This window comes from Setaria viridis, chromosome 1 (assembly GCF_005286985.2).
Source record: "Setaria viridis chromosome 1, Setaria_viridis_v4.0, whole genome shotgun sequence".
Classification (NCBI taxonomy): Eukaryota; Viridiplantae; Streptophyta; class Magnoliopsida; order Poales; family Poaceae; genus Setaria; species Setaria viridis.
Window position 1 is genome coordinate 19,363,455 of NC_048263.2, and position 21,186 is coordinate 19,384,640.

Consider the following 21,186-nt stretch of genomic DNA (forward strand, 5'->3'; position numbering starts at 1 on the left):
AGGTGTCCGATTTTGGTCTATAGCCGATCCGAGCAGTCGGCTTCGAAGATTCAGATTAAATGGATCAGTTCGTCCGGGAAGATGGAAAGCTAGGGCACGGGTTCACGTCGGCCGATTCATTAGACATGATAGATTTAGGCAACGGCACCAAGCCAAGGCCAACGTATATTAGTGGAAATTTGGATCCGGAATACAAATGTAAATTGACAAATTTATTACGTGAGTTTAAAGATTGCTTTGCTTGGGAATACCATAAGATGCCCGGATTAGATCGATCTATTGTCGAACATCAGCTACCCATAAAGTCGGGATATCGGCCATATCAGCAACCCGCACGGCGGTGTAATCCTAAAATCCTACCCGATATAAAGGCCGAAATAACGAGGCTAATCGAAGCAAAATTTATTCGGCAATGCCGTTATGCCGAATGGATCTCCAACATTGTACCCGTATACAAGAAGAACGGAAAGCTCCGCGTATGCGTCGATTTCAGGAATCTCAATCAGGCCATGCCGATGGACGGATACCCAATGCCGACGGCCGATGTGCTGATAGATGCCGCCGCGGGACACAAAGTTATTAGTTTCATGGATGGAAATGCTGGATATAATCAGATACTAATGGCCGAAGAAGACATATCCAAAACGGCCATCAGATGCCCAGGTCACCTTGGTTTATTCGAGTGGGTGGTAATGACTTTCGGTTTGAAGAACGCCGGCGCTACGTATCAGCGAGCCATGAATTACATATTTCACAAACTTATTGGCATTCTGGTGGAAATTTACATCGATGATGTCGTAGTCAAATCAAAGGGACACCAGGAACATCTAACTGATTTGCGGCAGGTACTGGAATGCACGAAGAAACATGGGCTGAAGATGAACCCGAACAAGTGTGCTTTCGGTGTATCCGCTGGACAATTCTTAGGATTCATGGTTCACGAACGTGGGATAGAAATCAACCGGAAGACCATAGCGGCCATCAATAAAGTCGTGGCCCCGCAGAATAAGACTGAGTTGCAGTCCCTAATCGCCAAGGTCAATTTCATCAGAAGATTCATATCTAATCTATCTGGGCATATCCAAGCCTTCACACCATTGTTAAAGTTAAAACCCGACCAAGAGTTCGTACGGGGAGAAGAGCAACGCAAGGCAGTAGAAGATATCAAGCAGTACTTGGTCTCGCCACCAGTATTGGTCCCACCTCAAACTGGTAAGCCGTTTAAACTGTATTTATTAGCCGATGAACGAGCTATCGGGTCGGCTCTGGTCCAGGAGTTTGAGGGAAAGGAACGGGTAATATATTATGTTAGCAGAAGACTTCTGGACGCCGAAACAAGGTATCCCCCGGTAGAGTGGCTATGCCTATGCCTTCACTTCTCATGCACCAAACTCAGGCACTATTTGTTATCGGCAGAGTGTGTAGTCTTATGCAAAGACGACGTGGTAAAATACATGCTGTCGTTGCCGATCTTGAAAGGACGAATCGGAAAATGGATCTTGGCTTTATCGGAATTCGATCTACAATATGAATCGGCAAAGGCCGTCAAGGGTCAGGTTATGGCCGATTTCGTTGCCCAGCACTGCAGACCAGAGACCACCTTCGTGGAACCAGTGTCGTGGACCTTATATTTTGATGGTTCGTCATGTGGGGCCGGATCAGGAATCGGCATCGTTCTCATATCGCCTCGGGGGGCAAGCTATGATTTCTCTCTGCCGATAGAAGCATCCGCCACTAACAACCAAGGAGAGTACCGAGCTGTGTTAAAGGGATTACAATTGTTGAGGGAGATCAAGGCCGATGCCATCGAGATTTTTGGAGATTCCATGCTTATCGTGGACCAATTGACAGGAAGGTCTGAATGCAAGGATGACGTATTAAGGATTTATTACGAGGATTGCCTTCAACTTCTGAAAGAATTCAAGTCCGCGGTTATTGAGCACATCCCTAGGAATCATAACGAGGATGCCAATAGGCTTGCCCAACACGCGTCCGGGTATCAGCCGATTCAGGGCGCTATGGCTCTAGAGCTCATGGCCGACGACTGGCGAAAAGAGATCGTCGATTACCTGAAAGATCCGTCTAAGAAAGTGGATCAGCGGATACAATTTCAGGCCACAAAATATATGTTACTAGAAGACAACTTGTTCTACCGGACGATTGATGGCGTTCTACTCAAATGCCTAGGAACAGAGGAGGCGAAGACCCTGATGGGAGAAATCCACGAAGGAGTGTGTGGAGCCCACCAATCGGCACACAAGATGAAATGGATGATTAGGAATAATGGGTACTACTGGCCGACGATCCTCGAAGACTGCTTCAAATATTATAAAGGATGCCAGGATTGTAAGAAATACGGGAATGTACAATGTGCGCCCGCATCGGCCATGAATCCTATTATCAAACCGTGGCCGTTTAGAGGTTGGGGAATAGACCTCATTGGACAAGTTTATCCTCCGTCAAGCAAAGGACATAAATTCATTCTAGTAGCCACAGATTATTTCACCAAATGGGTGGAGGCGATTCCGTTAAAGGCCGTAACATCGGCCGCCATGGTTGATTTCGTAAGGGACCATATCGTCTACCGTTTCGGCATCCCCCAGACTATCACAACCGATCAGGGAACGATGTTTACATCGGGAGAATTCAAAGAGTTCATAGCCGATATGGGAATCAAACTGCTAAACTCCTCTCTATACTATGCCCAAGCTAATGGTCAGGCCAAATCTTCCAATAAAGGGATAATTAAGTTAATCAAGAGGAAGATAGAAGAACAACCGAAAAAGTGGCATTTATGTCTGACCGAGGCTCTATGGGCATACAGGATGGCCTGCCACGGGGCCACCAAGATGTCTCCTTATCAGTTGGTATACGGTCACGAGGAAGTACTACCGTGGGAGTTGAGGCCAGGATCAAGACGCATGTCGCTCCAAGATCAGCTGACGGCCGATGATTACTCCTCACTCATGAAAAGGGAGCTTGATGACTTGGCAGGCCAACGATTGAGAGCTTTGATCAGTATCAAGGAAAACAAGAAGAAAGTTGCCAGATGGTATGACAAGAAGGTCAAAGTCAAACAGTTCTCTCCGGGGGACCTAGTATGGAAGTTAGTGCTGCCGATTGGGTCAAAGGATCCTAAATTTGGCAAGTGGTCTCCCACATGGGAAGGGCCGTATAAAATCGGCCGGTGTGCCCCGGGAAATGCTTACATTTTGGAAACAATCGAAGGAGAAGAATTTATTAGGGCTTTGAACGGGAGATACTTGAAAAGGTATTACCCTAGTATATGGGTCAGAGCATAAGAATCGACCGTAGAATATGATGAACAAACACACAGCCGATACAAAAGCAAATTTCCTAAAGAGAAAATATAATCGTCCAAATCGGCCGATTTATCATTCGGTACGGACGATGGGTTACACGGCCGACACAGTACAAGTCTCCCTTAGAACAAAAAACAATCAACCACGCTTTTTCTTGAGTTCTCTCTCAACCCGGCCTAGTTCTATCAAAAGATGGATGCTTCGTTCTTCTATGTCTTTCATCGCGGCCTCCGCTTCAACTTGACGAGGAAGAGGATGACTCCGGTCCATTGTCGGGCGCGATGTCCCTGTCGCGGCATCTCCAAGGACAACCGGATGAGGAAGCGGGTGGCTCCTGTCAACTTGAGGGCGCCTGTAGTCGTTACCGTCGATGAAGTCCCAGATCCGTTGAACGTCGGCGGGGATGTGATCCTTAAGTTCTTCACGGTGAGCCCTAATTAGGTCCTTCTCTTCTTGCGACAATGGTTCGTCAGAATACACGAGCCCGATGGCTCGTTCGAGTTCAGGACTAAGGTGTCGTGGCTGGAAAATGAGACAACACACAACCACCTAAGATGAGGTGTTTCAGAAGAATCAAACCATGGCGGAGGTAGATCTCTTACCTGGTCAACAGAGGAGAAAGAAGAAGACGAAGAAGACATGACCGCAGAACGCGCCGACGGGAACAAGTCAGGGAAAGAGAGAACCAAGTCAAAAAGGTGTTTTCAAGAGCGAAACCAAGGCTTGTATTTATAAGTGGAGAAGGCGTGGATGTTTGGTAAGACGCGTCCCATCGGAAGTAAAAAAGGCAATAAATGAGAGAGCGCCGCGAAGGACGGTCAAAAGAGGCATTAATGTTCGTACAAAATGACCAGTACTTTTACAGATCGCCCAGAAGGGCGTTGATGGCTGCAATCGCCCGACGTCAGATCTGATCGGTCGAATCCAGAACCCGTTGGTCATCCTCTACCGACCCCGGGACTTCTGACATGTGGCGGTGGAGTCTAAGGGCTTCGTGGACCAGATGCTGCCTCTCCCGCTTCAAATCGGCGATGACAGAGGGGAACTCCTGAAGCCTCTTCTCTTCAATGGCTATTTCCTGGGTTACTTGCTCCATCTCCTTGGCGAGTTCTACTCTTCGGCGTTTGAGGCGGTCTATCATGCCGACGAGGCTAGGGCGGGAGTCCTCGAGGAAATGAATTTGTTGATGTACCTCCTGAGCCTGACGCTTGTACGAATCTTGTTCTTCACGAGTCTTGGTCAGTTTGGCGCGATCGGCCATGTGACACAGAGCCCTAAAGACCGGGATCCGCATTGACTCAATGTAAGCGGCCAGCGCTAAGGCTTCTTCTGCTTCCTCTGGGACTCGTCCGCTGACGTCACCAAAGAGCTGCCGAATCGGCGAAGCATCCTCCACCAATCGGCCGATGTCCTCTTGAAGAAGGGATCGTATGTTTTCGAGTTTGGCGCGGACATCATCAGGGACAGAGCTCAAAGTAACCTGACGGGAAGCTACTTCCTCGTCATCAAAAAGTGCGACCGCAAACGAGAAGAGGCTGTTATTAGGGGTAACCTATTCCTGTAAAATGGTAGATGAAAAGAGAACAAGTCAGCCGATGGTGGTAACAAATCGGCCAATAAAGGTTGGGAGATCTCTTACTTCTTTAAAACGGATTTCTTCCATCTGCATTTGCGAAACCGTCACCCTCGACTCTGGGGCTGGCACCATTGGTTCGTCGGAAGAAGAAGTCTCAACGACAATCGACGCTCTGCTCGGGCCGGCTTCTTGGAGGGTAACCGATGGTTGATCAGGCAGTGTGCTTAGCGTACCGGTAACCTGCGTCGAAGTTAGTAAGAGCATCATCCAAATATTAGAAGATTGGGTTGAACGATCGTATACCTCAACAGGAGGGGGCGCTGGCATTTCAACAGCTGCTTGGGTCGCCGCCAATTGTTGAGGATTTATGAGGGCAGTCTGTGCAGCCTAATATAAGAGGAATCAATATGGAAATAGCAATCGGGAAAATCGGACAGTGAGTTTACCTATATAGCCTCCACCAATAATGACGCGGCGGCTGCTCCGGCTTCTGCGTTGACTTGAACGTCTACCTCCTCAGCAGTCGGAAGGGTTGGCACGGCCGAAGTTTTTGCCGATGCGATCATGGGTGGATCGGCCGATTCTGTACGAGCACGCACTCGGCGACTGGTCTTCTTGACAACTTTCTTCTGCGCCTGTTTCGCTCAGCCGGCGATGTCGTCTACAAAAGGAGAATGATAGCCGATGAGGGGGAATGCTGTGTACGGATAGCGATCCTCTATCGGCCGGCCACTCCGGCTGCGTTTTGGGGGAGTGCGGCTTTCAGACTGAATCAACAGCAAGAGTCAGTATATATGTGTAAAAAATGAAGGGAAATGAAAATCGGCTAGGAAAAAGAAGAGTACCTCGGCGTTCGGATCGATGTTGGCTGGATCCAGGAGATTGAAGTATACTGCTGCAGAAGCGCAGAACAGGTACTGTTTCCATTCGGCCCACCATAGCTTGAACTGCTAAACGGCGAAAGGAGCTACTATCCAACCGGTCAGATCTATGGTGCTGGAGTCTGGGATCCGATCACGCAGCCGGTTATAGTCAAGACCGTTGGTGAGTTCATCTTTGAACTTTGCCCGGCCGGTGAAGTATGCGTAAATCGGCAACTGACCTAGGCCGAATTGCTGTGCTACGACAGAAGGGTTGTAGAACTCATAAGTAGGGGCATCTTTCCCCGAGAAAAAGTTTGCCGGTAAGATCCCCAGTTTGATTAATTCATCTGTGAGGTTTTCATCGAATCGGCCAGTGATTGAGTCAAAACAAGAAGGGAGCTCGAAGATTGGGTCCTCCCTCTGATAAGGGAACCAGCTGGTTGCATCTTCGCTGAAGCCATTATAAAAACACCTGAAGTATTCGGCCACCTTGGTAGCGGAATATGAGCAACTAGAAAAGGCCGATGCCGCTTCGCCGAAGGACGTACATCGGCGTCGGACAGTGGGATTTTCTGTTGATTCGATATTGGGGAATGTCATGTGGTCCACTCGTTGCTAGGAGATCTTGCTCATGTACAGATTAAGCCACAGGTTGATGAACCACCAGGGTCCACCGGGGTTTCCAATCGGCTCCCCTTGGGATAGTTTGACGCCGATTTGGTGCAGCATGTGATAGGCTGCTCCTAGTAAATGCTTTCCAAGGGGAACAGAGGCCCCTATCGATAGTGCCTCGGCCAGAGCCTGCGTGTTGGTGGATGGACCGGCTGCTCTCCCACAAAAAAAATGTTTCTCTAGCCACATCATTAGGAAGGCCGTGTGCTCTCTGTTCTCGACTGTTCCGGCCCTTCCGTTGCATCTGATGAATCCCTTTCATCCGCTGATTCCCTTTGTGTCCAGCTGATGAGATGTCTTGGCCAAAAGGCGAAAAGGGGTATCTGGAGAAGAGATGTCAAGGCCGGTCAACATGACTACATCGGCCAGGGTGGGAGTCATATGTCCGTGTTCGAAGAGGAATGCATTGAGAGCGTCGGACCAGAAATAGGAGGCTGCTATCACTAATGGCTCGTTCCTTTCCATTTGGGATAAAGATAGATTGATGCACTGGCAGATTTTGTGCTCATCCCATTGGACTCTCTTGGAGGCGGCTATCCGCTGGTACCATTCTCTCCAGCCGGGGGTTTCATTCGGCCATGACCTGAAGGTACCTGACCAGTGATCTAGGTGCATGGTTGATTGCTTTAAAGGGATCCTATGGGTTTCCAAATTGATTAGGTCGGTTGGATCCGGGTTTCCCATGGGACCAAGGCAGATAAGGCTGGGAGTTTCTGTGAGGCGGATGGTAATCTGATGCCTAACCGCCTAAAAAAGGAAAAAGGGGGTACGAAAGTAAGAACAGATCTAAAGTAAATGCATTATTGTTAAGGAAAGTTTCGGTAATGACCTCCGGGATGAAGCTCATCGTAGTTGGTGGGATCGCCGGTAGAGCTGCAGATGCTGAAGCCACTGATGGGACTTCGGTTGAAGCCCCAACTCCCGCTGATGGAGCTCCTTCTCCCGTCGATGAAGGTGCCACCGTTGCCACTGGAACTTCTGTCGGTGGAGCCATCTCAGGGGCTTCAGGTGTTTGTGAGGTGCCTGAAGGTGCCGCCATTGGAAAAGTAGGGAGGAATGTAGATGGAAGGAGATGCCGGGGAAAAATTGGAAGCTAAGGAAGGCACCAGAGGAAGAAGAAGGCCAGTGCGTTAAAGAAGGAAGAAATGAGCTCGTAAGGAAGAGTACGGGACGTGCTGATATTTAAAGGTGGTCTGAGGAGGGGTAAAAGCGGAATTTTTACCATGCCGGCGTTTCGATTTTTTCGGGAGGAGTGGTTGTCGTGGGCGCCCGTTTCGAAAAGATTGCAATCATCAGGCTGGAGACCGCGAAACGGAAGGATATTTTCAATGCGTTTGTTTCGGAAGGGAAGTTGAAAAGAATTTCAAAGTAAAGACTATGTTTTACTCCGAAACTGGGGGGCATGTGTTGACGCCAGATTTTGACACGTATGAAATCGGCGTTAGAAAAGGAAGAAAAATCAGGAGATGTGGCAAGACACAGAGGTCACGGTTGGAGATTGGCCGATTGGTGCTACAGTTGATGATCGGCTGATTGCCCTTCGAGGGTGGAACTCCGCCTCGCCCGACCCCCAAGTCCTGGGGTCGGATGTGCCCAACCCTCCGAAGGTGAAACTCTGCCTCGCCCGACCCCGAGTCCTAGGGTCGGATGCGCCCGAACCTCCAAGGGTGGAACTCCGCCTCGCCCGACCCCAAGTGTCGCACTCGGCTGTCCTTTGTTGATGGAGTTGGTAGAAATCGGCCGATTAGGAGGCTGGAGCAATTGGGCCGGTATGGGCTTAAAGTGGACTATGAAGATAAAGAGGGAGTTAGCCCATGAGAGCATGATGATCGACTCCAGTACGAATCGTACTTGTAAATATTAGTTTTCGTTTAAAATTAGAGACAGAGTTCTAGTCGGTTAGGAAATCGTTTGTAACAGGCTATAAATAGCCACCTTCATAGATCTGTAATCACAACCAAAGCAATACAACAAACTACTATTTCCTCGCACTTACTTTCGAGCAGGCAACTTCGCCAATACTTTTCTTCTTTTTCATGAGTTTGTACGAGTTAGCGGGCTTGCATCAACTTGATCTCCGGCCGATTCTGTAAGTTCCGTTTATCGAGTAAAATCTAAGCTTTAACTTCAGGCGCATCGCTGTCATTTTGTTTAGATTTATTCACTAGTTATCGATATTTACTAGAATCCTAGATTTTGCCTGTTGTTCTAGTTTTATCACCAGTTATCCAGCTAGGAATTGGAACTTTCGGTTTTCTTGTACTTCATTATTCAATCTATTGTTTTCTACATAGCCGATTTAGATCTATTCCTAGTGTTGTTACTGTAGCGTTGTTTATTTTACTCTAGCAATTTTCTTTACTAACGCTGCCTGGTAATCGGCCGCATTATAGCCGATTTCTTTATTACAGCAAATCGGCCGATTCGCTGATAAGCTATCTCGAGATCAGAATCTTAGCCGATCGCAACCTCTGGGATCTGACACGTTTCTTTCCTTGCCAATCAACAAGTCAGATTGGCTGGCACACCGCGCGAACCGCACCAGGGCGATCACCCGAACAGGAGTTAAGCAGATTCTCCTGGGTCGTGTGTCCGACGCTGGGGATTCGATCAGCCGATTTCTAGCGCCAACAAGATCCTTGATCAAATCCGAGTTGGATTGAGATGTAGACAGGGTAGCCTAGTAGACAGCACCTGAGTTTTGGAGTCCGAATGAAATCGATTTATATCATAGACTGATTCACACGATGGCTTGAGCGCCAGCTCATGAGAACCAGTCCGACTGGTGGGAGAAGTCAAGTTGTACTCGGACTCATCCCTCGAGCCTCAGAAGAGGTAAAAAATTTCATTGAATTTTTCAACGAAATCCTCCAAAGCTTGACAATGAAGGTTGATGTCGTAGTGCTTCTCCTCCGGGACCGGCGTGATGTGGTGATGGAAGTTTCTAGCACCATCTGCGACGCAAACCCAGAAGCCAAAGATGAACATCGTGCCTTCTTCGAACGCGATGGTGGGATTGATGATGATCTGAGCCATTGAGTTCGCCGATGGATCTTTGGCGAGAGCCCCTACCTAGCGCGTCAGCTATCGGTGTTTAGACCCGGCAACCTACCAAGAGGGTACCCGAGGTAGTGTGTTATGTGTGGGGCTTGCTGAAGACTAGGAACTCGAAGGTGAACTCGAACACACGATTTAGATAGGTTCGGGCCGCTTATGTTGCGTAATACCCAATGTCCTGTGTGTTTGTTGGATTGTATTGATTGAACTTGTTTGGAGGGGGTCCCTGCCTCACCTTATATTGCTGGGGGCAGGGTTACAGGTCGATTATTGTACAAGAGTATTAGTCGGATTCGACTAGAGTCCTACTCTATTTTCTACGAGTAGTCCTTGTCCTCCACGTAAACCATGCCGTCCTGTACCGTAGTCTCCATATCTGACACGTATCGGTGTACAACCCCGTATTGTAGGACTGTACAAGCCTCCTGGTGGGCCCATAGATGTATGGTCATGTAACATCCCTATTAATTAAGAGCAACATCAAGGAAACATCAAAGTGATTAAGAAACAAATCAAAGCTAAATCCAAATTTGCTAAGTGTTAAGATTCAAAAACACCTCAAATTTGCTAAGTGTTAAAACACCCTTTAATGGTGCTCATTTCGGAAGAACATAAAAACAGATTTTTGTATAAGAACTCAAATTTTGGCCAATATAAAAGTAGTAGATCTCTTCAAATTGAACAATGTTCATAATTAGCACTTTTTTCTGATTTTGAGTGGAAGGTGTTCAAAAACTGGGTTGAAGTTCGGCCAAAATTCAAATTTAATTAAAAACCGGTTTGACCGGCGTTCCTCTAAAGTTCCCTTGAATTTATCTCCAAATCCAGCAAGCTTCTCACCTGCTGGCCCTTATAAAAGTTGGAGCCTATAGTTTGGTCTCAAACTTTTGTATTTAGAGTTTGCACTATGTAGTGCAATTTCTAAGAGAAAACTCGTACAGAAGATTAGCCTTCGCATGCCACGCATGTGCGCATCACGCCCCTAGGCGCAATCACCGCGTCGCGGCGCCTGACGCTTGCCATCGCTGTGCCACCCAACTGCCAGTGGTAACGTGACAACACAGAGCGCCAGTAGCTGGCCACTCCCGTGCATGGGCTATCTCCTCTTGGCATGCCCGATCAGCATCACCCAACCGTTGGCCGCACCACCACTGCACGCCACAGCCGGCCAACCCCGCGAGCTGCCCACTGCCCACCATTGATCGGCAACCGCCTGCCTAGCCCATGCGCAGGGAGAAGCACCGGGATGACTCGCCCTCATCCTTCCCCTTTGCCGCCATAAAAGAGCCCGCTTCCATACCATCGACCACTCGTACACACACACCGCCGCCTGCCATTGCCGCCACCCATGGAGCCTCTACCTCCAGCCCTCACCGTTGCCACTCATGCACCGCAACGCCTCCCTCAACCCTCACTCCACCTCCCTAGCCCCACTCCGAGCCACCTCCGCCACCGCCCTCGCCGGAGACAGAGTCGCAGTGGTGTGCCCGCCACTGCTCCACCGAGGCATGCTGTCGGCCACCCTCCGACCCAAACCCCTAAAGTGCAAAGGTCGCCGGTGGGCCCTTCATCACTTCCCCTACCTTAGCCGCACCCCCGCGGCCGGACCTCGCCAGAATAACACCGCTCACACTGCCGGTCGGCCCCAAGGGCCACATTGCAAGCTAAAGTTTTGTCCCAGGGTCTTTTGTGCAAAATTGTAGGGGCATCGCGGTGAGATGTTAAAAAGTCTAGGGGTGGTTCTGTAAAGGGAAAACTCCAAGTTGAATAAAAGGCATTTAAATGGCTGCAAATTTCGAAAATGCATAGAAAATTGTAGAAAAATCATAAAAAGTCTAGGGGGAGTTTGAGATGATGTCTAGGTTGTTTCAAAAATGTTTAGGTGCATGTCACTATTGCATATCTAATGCTATAATTTATTTTTTTCTAGACTTTTTAAATGCTTTATAAATAATGTGATGGTCTAAAAATTGTGAAACCAATTTTGTTAGCTTCCATTAAACATGTAGGATCTAGATCTGCAACCTGTGTTAGTAGAATCTATGGTGTTCATACTATTTTTAATTTAAATGCTTATTTGTTGTCTTAATAATGTTATTTGCATGATAATTAGTGGAAAATTTATAAAAATGCGAAATAAATTTTGCTAGCTTCCTAATGCTAATATCTGACTAGTAAAAATACTTGTTCTTGAGAAATAGGTGTTTCTTTTGCTTAAACAAAATGCATGACGATAAATCTCCTTATTATGGGATAAATAGTTCTCATGCTCGTTGGACCCTCAAAAATTCACAGTAGCATATGTTAGTGTTGGTAACCCTTCTGTAAAAATTGTGGAGCTAAATTGGTGATAAACTCTAGTAGAAAATCATTCCTCTTAATCTGTAGTATAACAAGATTCGATTTTTAGTAAATTCTGTGGTTGTCAAATTCATCTCAAATTGCTACAATAGAATTCTTGTGTAGAGGGAAAGCTCCTGTAAAAATTTCATGTTCATATCTTAATAGATGCTTCCTAAACAGTTATTCATGTTGCAAGCTAGTTTAATTATTAATAATAATTACTATTAGAACTTGGAGGCTCACAAGTAATTATTTGTACTTTTCATCAGTAACACGATCACTCCTAAAAAGGTTGCTAAATAGTACCAACATGGCACCACCTATTATCTTTTGAATACTAAGCTTCTAAGAATCTTATATGTGTACACAATGACCATCAAAATAAAATCCATGTTTTCTTCCCAACCAACCTTGTTTTGTGAAGAAAAGGAATGTTATAAACTTATCTACGTGAATGTGGCCAAAAGGAAAGAAAGGTTTATAAACTTGTGTAGGTGAGTGTGGCTGAAAAAACACCCTATGCTTTTGCAATGATTCATGAAATGAGACCTACATCATGAAAGATTATAAATGAAATCTTATGCATATGCATCTTGTGTAGAAGCTAACCTCACTGATGGCACTTACGAGCTGGTCCCAGAAGCTGAACAAGGACACACTCCTGCTGAGCTAAACCTAATCGAGGTGACCCAAGACCCGAACCAAGATTCGGAAGAGCCCAAAGCTAACCTAGGGCAAGAAGACAAGCCCCGAAGCATAACCCTGGTCTTCAAATTTATGCAATATCCTGTTTACTTATGTTTGTCCATTAAGTTCATAGCAGTTGTATTGAAACCTTAGTTGCATGCTCCTAGTACCCATGTTTGAATACTAGCATGATAAGTCATTTAGTTGCTATGCTAATTAGGAACAAGGTAAAAGTCGAGTGATTTCCTATCACTCGCGAGTTATAGGAGTTGCCTATTTACTTATATTGGAATCATAAGGTTGACGGGTGGGGCATGGTGCTATGTTCCTAAAATTGTGGATGCCCCATCCGTATAGAGGAAAATTTGCTAAGGTCGAACTGTGGCGGCGTTCATGGTCAAGTGTTTGAACGTACTAAACACATGCTGAGAGTATGGGGAATCAGTAAGCCTAGTACCTGATTGAATCGGCGTGGACCTTTACCCCGCTCTCTCTGGAACCGGATTCCCATGAGGCCTCATGTGGGTACAAGTGCTGTCGGTGATTTATACCGGCCGTCTACCAAGGGGTACCCGAGGTAGTAGAATGTGTAGCGGGGGATCGCCGGACCTGGAACTTGAAGGTAAAAGCGAGGACACAAGACACAGATTTATACAGGTCCGGGCCGCCGGAGTAGCGTAATACCCTACGTCCTGTTTGGGATGTTTGTATATTGTGCCCTGCGCTTGGGTGTTTAGGTGTGACCTGCCGAGCTAGGTACCCCTGCCCTTCTTTATATACTCCAGGGGGCAAAGTACTAGTCGGATTACAAGGAGGAGTCCTAGTAGGATTACACGGGATGAGTCCTAGTAGGATTACACGGGATGAGTCCTAGTAGGATTACAGGGGAATCCTAGTAGGAGTTTGACTTCTTCCTTCCTTGCAGGTACTGGGGATGTATCCCCGACAAGCCCCCGAGCGCTTCATAGTCGAATGCAGCAGTCTTCGAGTAGTCTTGAGATATTCGCCGAGTAGTCTTGATGCTCTTCGAGTACTTGGTCAGGCTGAATCTTTTAATGCTTCTCAAAGCTATCAAGAGGCTATGGTGTGCTCAAAGTCTTGATCAACATGATATTGTAGTCTTCATGTATGGAGGGCGGCGAAAGTCGCACTCCATATGGAGTAGCCCCAGAGCCTTAGGTTGAATCGTAGAATCAGGCTGAGGGTCAAAATCTTGAATCTTCTTCTTTCAGCTTGAAAAAAGTCTTGGGTCTAGCTTATCAGCCCCCCGAGCCTTGGATTGATTGAATAATTAACCCGAGGGTCTTGAATCTTCACTCAGGTCATCATTCGAGTAGTCTTGCGGCATCCAGCCCCTGAGCTTGTGCGCTAGGTAAGTCGTTGGAGCCACGTCGAGTGGTTTTGCGGCGTCCAGCCCCCGAACCTGGGAGCTAGCTGAGCCACTGGAGATATTCCGAGTACTGATTGGTGCTTAGCCCCCGAGTTCGGGAACTAGTCTGTGTCTCTGGAGGCACGCTTGGTGTCGCGACGAGTGTCGTCGCCAAAGCTTGACCTGAAAGAAAAGATGCGTACATTATGTAGCATATTTGTAGGATTTTGAAACTGCTGAAATTTATTCAGTGATCAATATGAAGTTGTGTCATGCTCTTATTTCGGTCATATTCTTCCCGAGTAGTTAGCCTGTTACGATTAGGCTCTCAGTCTCTAGGTAGCCGTTGCCATTGCGTGTGTGAGATCGTTGTCTCGTATACGCGTATGGCCTTAGGCGTGACAGATGCGCCTGAGCCTTTCACGAGTTAAGGCGTGTTCTGCTCGACAAGAGTAGTGACCTTAAGAGAAGATAAAAGTGAGAGTAGTCGCTACTGCGACAAGAAAGAGACTGCGCGACTGCGCAAGAGTTTGTTGTCCTCCGGCGAGTAGAGCGCGCGTTGTGCGCAAGAGTTTGCTGCCCTCCGGCGAGTAGAGCGTGTGTTGTGCGCAAGAGTTTCCGGCGAGTAGAGCGCGTGTTGCGCGCAAACGGAAAATAAGCTGGAAAATAATTTAGAAAAGTGACTTAGCTTGATTTGTGGATGATTGTTGACGAAGCCGTGACAGTCGTTGATGAAGCCGTAACGGTTGTTGACGAAGTCGACTAGTCGGAGGTGATTCTGACTAGTTGTCGATGATGCGAAGTTTGCCCCGACTAATTTTTTAGTCGAGTTGAGGAGTTGGAGTAGTCTGCCCTCGACTAGCCTTGTAGTCGAGACGAGTAGTAGAAGTAGTCGTCAGCAAGCGTCGCGATATGGTCAGAGTAGTCGTCGGCGAGCCGCCCGTAGTAGTCGGCGAGCGCTGCGACGTACACGGAGAAGTCATCGGCGAGCGTCATGACGAAGTAGTCGTCAGTGTGTTGCCGAGCGAAGTAGTCGAGGAGAGTAGTCGAAGTCGTTGCCGAGCCGCCCGTAGTCGTCGGCGAGCTCGCAACGTAGTTGAAGTCGTCGACGAGCTGCCCGTAGTCGACGGAGTCGTCGACAGGCCAACCGTGGTCGTCGGCGTGCCCGCGACATAGTCGAAGAAATCATCGGCGAGCCGTCCGTAGTCATTGGTGAGCGTCGCAACGTAGTTGAAGAAGTCGTCGACGAGCGCCATGATATAGTTGGAGTAATCGTGGGCGAGCCACCAGTAGTCGTCGGCGAGTCGCTGAGCGTTCTCACGAAGTTGAAGTAGTCGTCGGTGAGTCTTATGCGGCCGGAGTGATCGTCGGTGAGTCTTATGCGGCCGGAGTGATGTGCGTGTACACTTCGGTGTACGTCTAGCAAGGAGCATGCAATCTTTTGATGACTTGTTTGGCGTGCGCATAGCTGTTTTTGCTTGAACGGAATTCTCTCCGGATAATATCTTCACGTAGCTGGTTAATCAACAAATTGAGTCCGCAGCCGCACATGGCAATCAGCCAGATGCCCTGGAGTTTCGCCTTGGACCGTGCGTAAGATGGCAGTTTTGATTTCGCGGCCACTGCAATCGACGTGCGAGGGATAGCTTTTGGGGACGTTTGGTTCCTTTGCTTATTTTTAAGCAAGTGTCACATTAATATTTAGATACTAATTAGGAGTATTAAACGTAGGCTATTTACAAAACCCATTACATAAGTGGAGGCTAAACAGCGAGACGAACCTATTAAGCCTAATTAATCCATCATTAGCGAATGTTTACTGTAGCAACACATTGTCAAATCATGGACTAATTAGGCTTAATAGATTCGTCTCGCCGTTTAACCTCCACTTATGTAATGAATTTTGTAAATAGTCTACGTTTAATACTCCTAATTAGTATCTAAAATTGATGTGACACTTGCTTAGTAAATGGAACCAAACCAAGCCTTTCGCGGATGAGGTCACCGATCGCTCCTTGACTTCGGACTCCGATCGCATCAGGAATTGACTGGAATCCGATTGCGAGACGATCTTGCTGCCAAGACAATGCGGAGTCGTACTTTGCCTCAGATCCGATCGCGAGACGATCTTGCTGCCAGGACAATGCGGAGCCGTACTTTGCCTCGTCGTTTCTTGCGGAACCGTTGGTGTAGCCGGATATTGCAGCAATACTCACTTACACCATGTTTGTACATGCTGCGTGGCAGCCCCATATGCGTACATAATTGACAGCCGCGTGATGAACCCGCAGTACCCTGCCTTGGCCTTTGTGCCATACTTCCTTCTCTGTCGCTGGAGTGTTTTTAAGGCAAGCAGGGCATGCCTCGCCCGGACTCTACTCGGATTCCGAGCACTTCGACGGGATGAGGGACAACCGCCTAATGATGATGGATCCTGAACCAGTTAGAGCTTGAGATGTGAGGATTCCTTCTTTGCCTTCACGTGAGACTCGTACGAATACGGCGAGTCAGACTTGCACGAACACGGCGAGTTTGCTCTCGCCAGTCGACAAACTGTAAAAAGCCATGCTGCACAAGTAGATTGATTCTAAGGACGAGGTCCTTCAAGTTAGTCGATGATCTCGACAATCTGCCCCACGGTGGGCGCTAATATCGGTGATTTATACCGGCTGTCTACCAAGGGGTACCCGAGGTAGCAGAATGTGTAGCGGGGGATCGTCGGACCTGGAACTTGAAGGTAAAAGCGAGGACACAAGACACAGATTTTTACAGGTTCGGACCGTCGGAATAGCGTAATACCCTACGTCCTGTTTGGGATATTTGTATATTGCGCTCTGCGCTTGGGTGTTGAGGTACCTGCCGAGCTAGGTACCCCTGCCCTCCTTTATATACTCCAGGGGGCAAAGTACTAGTCGAATTACAAGGAGGAGTCCTAGTAGGATTACACGGGATGAGTCCTAGTAGGATTACAGGGGAATCCTAGTAGGAGTTTGACTTCTTCCTTCCTTGCGGGTACTGGGGATGTATCCCCGACAAGTGCGGCCACGGCACAACGTCGTTCTGGGGACCGGTGGGGCCTTGTATCCAAGGGAAGTGAGCTCTGGACAAGCTTTGCGAATTGATGGAACCGTTGATATATGTGAACCCGTCATGGTATGCATATGTCGTGTGTTTAGGTCCACCTTGCAAGGTTAAGAAATTTGATTTGAATCATTTGCTTCTCACAGTTTTGAACTACTTGATCACCACACTGCATTGGGTAAGAAGATCAACAATGATGATGTTTAATATTGATGCTTGATTAAATTGCTTGTTCTACCATGCTTGCTTAGAGTAGGTGCTCATCTAGAATGGTTAATAAACTAGAACTTGATGCTAAAACTTGAAAGCAAGAATCCACTTTAGAAGCTTTTGGCAAAAATAAACCCCTCAGCCAAAAAGCCTTGCATGTCTAGGAGTCGGTGGATTAAATAGCACTCGACGGGTAAGTCTTGTGGAGTCTTAGTATACTCAGCCTTGCTTGTGGCTATGTTTTTAGGTAATGATGTGGATGATGTGATTGCTAGTGCTACATGGCTGTACTAGCTCCTCCCGAGATGGACGGTTGAGTGGAACCCGTCCTCCGTGGGCGAGGACCATGGTGAGTGATATCATGGATGGCTTCACCATGGTATCATGTATCGACGTTAGATTTATCAATATTTTCCGCTACATTTGAACTCTGAACTATTTTATGTTTGATCTCGGTTTGTAATAAATTAATTTGAGACCTCTGTAATATTTACATCTGGATTGTTTTAATCTCTGGGCTTATCTTCGGACGAGTGTTGTATGCTTGTTTTGATTGGAAATATGTGGTTGTATTGGGTGAAACCCGACAGACTACCATTTTGATCCGATTAAAGTGTCTGTTCGCATTTGAGATGATGTTTAGCACACTTTAGCCGGGTTAATTTGGGTGGTTCTGCCACAGTTGGTATCAGAGCGAAAAGCATACATCGGAGAAAGCAACAAGCCTTAAAAACTTATTTCGATAAAACTTGCCTAGAAAAATCACGTTTGAAAAATGTGTTGGTTCGCTAAGGATGAAATATAGTCCGTGAAGCCCTAGGGGATTATGGGTTGATCAGGTGGCTAATTAACTATTGGTTATATTATACTGACTTACAGCACATTTAGTTTCAGTCAAAACTTACTTTCTTGCACAACGGTTGGCGCAGGGGTACGACGATTGTTGTAATATACCCACGGCACCATATGCAAATATGGTGGCGGTACATAAAAATACGGTTGGCGCAGAGGTACAGCGATTGTTGTAATGTACCCACGGCACTATATGCAAATATGGTGGTAGTACATAAAAATATGGTTGGCATAGGGGTACGGCGATTGCTATAACGTACCCACAGCATCCTATGAAAATATGATGGCGGCACATAAAAAGTGAATACGCTATCTCACCGTATGAATGTTGTTCGTACAGTGGAAATCGTGCGAATGCCACTTCTATAGTGAACAGTAAAGAATGGGGACGCTTTCGTGAGTGCTGGCATGCAAGGTTCAATTTGTACAAAATGATCTTCTGCAGGTACACTAACCGTGATTACATTAAGTTAACGAACGGTTAGAAATTCAGTTAGATATTATAGGGAGGGCCATAAATTTATACCATGCCACCGGTACTAACCTCGTAAGTCCAAGTATTTGGCAGTTCTTTGAATTTGTGAGGACGTATAGGTCGTGCATGCATCATGTTAAAAACCTACAAATTGAAAATTGGAACAACTTTTGTATAGAACTTTTGCATGGATAACATATCAACCTAATGCATCTCTCACAAAAGTTCTTGCCAGTCACCTAAAAGTTTTCTAGCTGTCAACAAACTACAACTACCTACTGTTGGAATTTTTCGAGCTGTCAAATGATCTTTGCTCCAAAAATATCATATAAGAAAGTGGTTCCAAATTTAGCATGGGTTATGCTGTAAACATCTCATAAATATTGGCAAGGTAGAACTCAAGTTACATATCATAGTAGAGAACATTTGGGTAAAAACTCATGATTTTTGGATGAGTAGCTTAAGAGTTATGGTCAGATTAGTGATGCACGGTTACAGAAAATTTCAAGATTAGACCACGGTAAGGAAATCTGAGTTTATGATCCTCTTAGAGGCTGTTTGAGGAAAAGTTTTGAAAACAAAGTTGTGGCCAAATACCTAAGGGACATTATGGTAAAATTTGATAGGTTTTGGATTGGTACTTCTCCAGTTACAGCCATTTTACCATCTTTCTAGAAATCTGTCATTATTGGATAAGTGACTTTCCTAGCTCTCACACACTCCCTCGATTTTTATTTTCTTCAGATGGCTGACCCCGTCTACATTGTGGTGGATCTGGATGGGCGAGTTCACTCTGACTGCCTACACTGGGAGGGCTTTCCTTTCATCTTGTGGGGCGTCTTGAGCTCGGTGGGATACACTACTCCTCCCCGCTACACGGGACAGGAGTACGAGGAGCGCGGAGTGCCCCGTTGTCGCGTGCACCTCATGCTTCTTCCCCACCAAGCGCACCCTGAGTTGCCAACCTTGGAGGTTGAGACACTTGGTACCACCTCGATGACACTTGGGAGGCAACTGCTCTTCAGGGGCTCACTACCTTTTGTAGTCAGCACCCCGAGGAGGTTGCTATCGCTCTCGAGGGGCTGTTTCTGTCACCACAGGCAGATGACCCCATGTGGATTGACAGGATGGACCACATGGACCTTTTGGGGTTCATTTGCCCTCATGAGACTATCTTCACTTCCACACGATGCATGAATGCACTATACTGCCTTCAAGCTCTCCAGGGTAAGGCAATAGCCTAGTTGTCCGATCTGGCATAGACGAATCAGATCGTGTTGAATGAAAGAAATAGCCAGATGGTCGACCTCTCAGTTGAGTTGGTTGACAAGGATACACGGATTGCTCAGTTGGAGGCTCAGGTGGGAGAGCTTCAGACAGAGTTGAGTGACAAAGTGGCCACTATTGAGATCTTGGAGTATCAGATTCATGACCTCAACATGGAGCTGGAGGACGCGAATGATCATATTGAGATGCACCACGAGCAGGAGGCAGCTATGCAGGCCCCTCCGGCTGTCATGGAGAAGGATGAGGACCCCGATGAAATGGAGGGTGTCTCCGGTATGGACGTGAAGAGTGGAGCACCACAGCTACCACCCTGGGGAGCTCACTCTCCCATGCTCAGTGTATCTTCAGTCAACGATTTAGATGATTTCTAGATGCTTCGGATAGTCTTGTGTATACTCCTCGGTATAGCCTAATTTTGGACCATGAATGTAACTTAGAGTCGAGTATTCTTTTGCATAGTGAGCGCTACGATTGTGACAATTGATGTAATCTGACATGTGAATGACCAATTTCTGCAGCAGAAGCGTGTTTGAATTTTTAACCTGGTTTCCTTTCATTTCTGAGCTGTTTGATGAATACTAAAGTTGATGGGAATTTCATAACCTAATTTCTCACAAACTTTCAGCATCATTTGACTTCTCTAACTCGAGTTATGAGCAAAACATCACAGCTCGGTCTGCTGAAAAAAAACAGCCAGGACAGAGAGACAAGGATGGAATTTTTCGGCCTAGATAACACTTGAATTGGTCTCTAAGTTGAATACCAAAGTTGTAGTATACTAAATTTACTAATCACTGATTAAAGATGAGAAATTATGCACATTTGAGTCAGGAGATATGAATTTTCTCCTAAGTTACAGCTTTCTATCAACACTATTTAACTGCATGTTGAACTTTAACATTCCGTACATATTTTACCTTGTTCATCTTCTTGTGAGCATGCTTAAAAGAAATTTGTGACTAATGGAAAGGTTCGCCTTGCAGATGGTGCAGGGAACGCGTCAAAACCCTGGTGGTTTTGGGCCGAGTGCAGGCAACCAACACCACCACCACTACCCCCGCCTTCTATGGCGGCGATATTGGCTGCCCAAACGGAATTGCTGCAGCATCTTGTCCAAGGACAGCAGCAGCAGCAGCATCAGGGTGGGTGGAAACATCCACCAGCCCCCATTGTTCCACAAAACAGAGGATCCCTTGGATGCGGATGCTTGGGTTCGCACTATCGAATCCAAATTCTCGCTACTCATAGCACCTTGTCCGAATGAGAACCAAAGTTTGCTACACAACAACTTCAAGGCTCAACACGTCTATGGTAGGATCATTATCATGCCATGCTCCCGGCCGATCATGTGATTTCTTGGGAAGAATTCAAAACTGCTTTCAGGGGCCATC